This window comes from Salvelinus sp. IW2-2015, unplaced genomic scaffold (assembly GCF_002910315.2).
Source record: "Salvelinus sp. IW2-2015 unplaced genomic scaffold, ASM291031v2 Un_scaffold5489, whole genome shotgun sequence".
Lineage (NCBI taxonomy): Eukaryota > Metazoa > Chordata > Actinopteri > Salmoniformes > Salmonidae > Salvelinus > Salvelinus sp. IW2-2015.
The window spans coordinates 13,348-18,519 of NW_019946754.1; positions in this window are offsets into that span (position 1 = coordinate 13,348).

The window sequence follows — 5,172 nt, forward strand, 5'->3', positions numbered from 1 at the left end:
CCCTCCTGCAGGCTGCTGATGAGCTGGTTGCTGACGGGCTGATCCTGGGGCTGACTGCTGATGGGCTGATCCTGGGCTGGCTGCTGATGGACTGGTCCTGGGCTGGCTGCTGATGGACTGGTCCTGGGCTGGCTGCTGATGGACTGATCCTGGGCTGGCTGCTGATGGACTGGTCCTGGGACTGACTACTGATGGCTGGTCCTGGGCTGGCTGCTGATGGACTGGTCCTGGACTGACTACTGATGGGCTGGTCCTGGGCTGGCTGCTGATGGACTGGTCCTGGGGCTGACTACTGATGGGCTGATCCTGGGGCTGACTGCTGATGGACTGGTCCTGGTCTGGCTGCTGATGGGCTGATCCTGGGCTGGCTGCTGATGGACTGGTCCTGGGCTGGCTGCTGATGGGACTGGTCCTGGGCTGGCTGCTGATGGACTGTCCTGGGCTGGCTGCTGATGGCTGATCCTGGGCTGGCTGCTGATGGACTGGTCCTGGGCTGGCTGCTGATGGACTGGTCCTGGGCTGGCTGCTGATGGACTGATCCTGGGCTGGCTGCTGATGGACTGGTCCTGGGCTGACTGCTGATGGGCTGGTCCTGGGCTGGCTGCTGATGAACTGGTCCTGGGGCTGACTGCTGATGGGCTGATCCTGGGGCTGACTGCTGATGGACTGGTCCTGGGACTGGCTGAGGGTCAATCTCATCCTCTTCTTCCAACTCACTGTCAGACTCCGAATTGACAAAGACATGATCTTCATATTCTGAAAATTATCCTTCCACACTAGCTTCTCTCTCTGCAAAGTTATTTCTAAGGCCCTCTGAGCAGAGATTATTTTTGGCATCCTGATTGATTGTGGTAAGGAGACACATGCACAGCTGTTTATTTGTTGTGTCCTTCCCCCAATTTGCACCTGGCTGGGGTAGGGTGTGGAAAATCCTCTTTTTTTTAAACTATTTAAAAAAAAATTTTTTTTTTACAATGTATCGAAATAATGTATTGTAGTAACATTGTGCAGGCTCCCGCAAAACATTGGTAGTTTCACACACTACAAAGGGTAAAGAGTGTGAGAAAAACCTGTAGACTGATAGACAGGCAGGGAGACAGACAGGTTCTTGGTGCTATGTTGAAACAACAGGCCCAGGGAGGAGGAAGACAGAGTTTTCACCTACTCACACACTTTCCCACACTTTTATTACCCTGGGGTCCAGTGGCCCGAACACCACATATGTAATATACGTATGTAGAGGGGTGCACAGTGTGCACTCAATGAAAATGTGTTATTTTACATATTCTTCACAGAAAATGAGCCAAGGCCAATGAGTCTCAGGTTGAAAAAATTATTAATTGTATCATTTTTCTTTTAGAAACATGAAAATGGGTTCCACAGAGCCGAACACAGACAAGGGTTAAACAAAAATAAGGGTGGCTATCCGATTCATAATTTTGTGGAAATGCACTGTAAGACAAAAAAACGGTGTTCCTGATGCCCCATTGTAGTTCCTATGTTAGCCATATGTGTGGAAAAGTGTGTATAGACCTGTATGCTGGCTATATCTTGTGCCTAAAACCAAAGTTAGTCTTTAGGAAAAACTATGTGCTGGTGCAGTCAAATGGTTAAAACCATAAGGTCAATAGGCCATGGGGGTATAGTGCTCTTTGGAAAAGGGTAGTCTACAGACTGACAGAAAAACTAAGGGGATAATGGCCACCACTTAGTAAACAAAAAGCAACATTGCTCTTTGGCTTACGTTTCTCATCTAGGCACTCTGAGAACAGGAGGAGGAATGACTTAATACAAAAGCCTTTATTTAGTGGATCTCTTGCAAAACTACAGGACAAATAAACAGCTCGGTACGGGCAGTGTTTTCACTCTTAAGTGTTGCGATTTTCAAACTTTATTGACACGAACTGTGATTGATCATGAGCCAATTCACCACCACTGCTCGACCAATCAAATACAAGGGAACTTATTTGATTAATGTACATTTTTCTATTGAACAGTGCAATTGCAGTGGATTTCTTTTCCATATCTCACTGTATTACATTCATGCATTAAATGTGACATGACTCAACACCTCTTAAGCTAGGCATATGCTCATCGTCATAGGCTGAGGAGGTCGATAATTAATCTACCATGTGGTTTAATTAACTGGCATAGAAAGGTAATGCTGCATTACTAACACATGGTTATTCTTTAAGTATCATAATCAAATACAGCTGGGTAAAGTAAATGTGTAGTGAGGACCAGGATGGGTTTGACAATTAGTTACACATGACTATATACAGTTGAAGTCGGAAGTTTACATACACTAAGGTTGGAGTCATTAAAACTCGTTTTTCAACCACTCCACAAATTTCTTGTTAACAAACTATAGTTTTTGCAAGTCGGTTAGGACATCTACTTTGTGCATGACACAAGTAATTTTTCCAACAATTGTTTACAGACAGATTATTTCACTTATAATTTGTCACGACTTCGCCGAAGTCTTCCGTTCGCGTCGAGTCACGATCTACCATCATTGATCCATTTTTCATTTTCCATTGGTTTTGTCTTGTCTTACTACACACCTGGTTCCAATCCCATTCATTACATGTTGTGTATTTAACCCTCTGTTTCTCCTCATGTCTTTGTCAGAGATTGTTTGTTGTAAGTAGGTGTGTTATTTGTTCTGGTGTGCGAGGTTGCACCCTATTATGTTATTTTGTATACTTTGGTTTTCTGAGTTTTTTTTAATGTTTATTAAACAGCTCCTTTTTACCAAGTTCATTCTCCTGCGCCTGACTTCCTGCCACAAGCACGCACCCATTACATAATTTACTGTATCACAATTCCGTGGGTCAAGGTTTACATTTCCATAAGTTGACTGTGCCTTTAAACAGCTTGGAAAATTCCAGAAAATGATGTCATGGCTTTAGAAGCTTCTGATAGCCTAATTGACATCATTTGAGTCAATTGGAGGTGTACCTGTGGATGTATTTCAAGGCCTACCTTCAAACTCAGTGCCTCTTTGCTTGACGTCATGGGAAAATCAAAAGAAATCAGCCAAGACCTCAGAAAACAAATTGTAAACCTCCACAAGTCTGGTTCATCCTTGGGAGCAATTCCAAACTCCTCAAGGTACCACGTTCATCTTTACAAACAATAGTACGCAAGTATAAACACAATGGGACCACGCAGCTGTCATACCACTCAGGAAGGAGACGTGTTCTGTCTCCTAGAGATGAACGTAATTTGGTGCGAGAAGTGCAAATCAATTGCAGAACAACAGCAAAGGACCTTTTTTATTTTTTATTTCACCTTTCTTTAACCAGGTAGGCTAGTTGAGAACAAGTTCTCATTTACAACTGCGACCTGGCCAAGATAAAGCAAAGCAGTGCGACACAAACAACAATGCAGAGTTCCACATGGAATAAACAAACATACAGTCAATAATACAATAGAGAAAGTKTATATACAGTGTGTGCAAATGAGGTAGGATAAGGGGGGTGAGGCAATAAATAGGCCATAGTGGCAAAATTATTACAGTATGGCAAAATAAACACTGGGGTGATAGATGTGCTGAAGATGAGTATGCAAGTAGAGGTACTGGGGTGCAAAGGAGCAAAATAAATAACAATATGGTGATGAGGTAGTTGGATGGGCTATTTACAGATTGGCTATGTACAGGTGCAGTGATCTGTGAGCTGCTCTGACAGCTGGTGCTTAAAGTTAATGAGGGAGATATGAGTCTCCAGCTTCAGTGATTTTTGCAGTTCGTTCCAGTCATTGGCAGCAGAAAACTGGAAGGAAAGGAGGCCGAGGAGGAATTGGCATTGGGGGTGACCAGTGATTGACAGAGTCGAAAGCCTTGGCCAGGTCAATGAATACAGCTGCACAGTATTGTCTCTTATCGATGGCGGTTATGATGTCGTTTAGGACCTTGAGTGTGGCTGAGGTGCACCCATGACCAGCTCGGAAACCAGATTGCATAGCGGAGAAGGTACGGTGGGATTCGAAATGGTCTGTGATCTGTTTGTTAACTTGACTTTCGAAGACCTTGTAAAGGCAGGGTAGGATAGATATAAGTCTGTAGCAGTTTGGGTCTAGTGTCTCCCCCTTTGAAGATGGGGATGACCGTGACAACATTCCAATCTTTGGGGATCTCAGACGATACGAAAGAGAGCTTGAACAAGCTAGTAATAGGGGTTGCAACAATTTCGGCAGAAAATTTTAGGAAGAGAGGGTCCAGATTGTCTAGCCCTGCTGATTTGCAGCTCTTTCAGAACATCCGCTGTCTGGTTTTGGGTGAAGGAGAAATGGGGGAGGCTTGGGCAAGTAGCAGTGCTGGGTATAGGGCTGTTGACCAGGGTAGGGGTAGCCAGGTGGAAAGCATGGCCAGCCGTAGAAAAATGCTTATTGAAATTCTCAATTATCGCAAATTTATCGGTGGTGACAGTGTGTGAGGGAAGATTACATATTCTATTGATGGTGATGTAAACTTTGATCCTGGAATGTATGAAAGATATTATTTATTTGCTATGTGTGTATTGTCAACTTCTGACTGTTGCAGACTGATTAGAGTTTGCATGGAATTTATTCAGTTATATATTAGGCTGCATAATTATTTGCTAGCCTACCTGTAAATCGGTGATTATGCTACTTGATCAGAATGCTCATCCTAAGTTGCTTTATTCAGAAACAATCTCTAACATTGATTAGCTAAACGAAATTTAAAAAGAATAACTCTGCTGATTAAAAATATCACGATGACATTTTTTAAGCAAGGAACACTATGAAATGGTTAAAGAAATTAATTTTAATGTAACATATCTTTTGCAGCTTTTTTTAAACTTTGCGAATGATTGGTAATGATTGTTCCACATTAAGAAAGACACATTTATCTCAAAAAACAATTGATATTATTTAATACCAGGTAACTTTCACATTTCAACACTTCCAAGCTTGTAATGTGTCTGCTTAAAATATATTTATCTTGTAGTTTCACTTGTTAGTGGCTCCATCCATTGGTTAGGAATGACAGATTAAAACTAACTTAAACTATGGTGAGTGAGTAAAAACAGAGGATAATGGCGTGTGTGTGTGTGTGTGTGTGTGTGTGTGTGTGTGTGTGTGTGTGTGTGTGTGTGTGTGTGTGTGTGTGTGTGTGTGTGTGTGTGTGTGTGTGTGTGTGTTTGT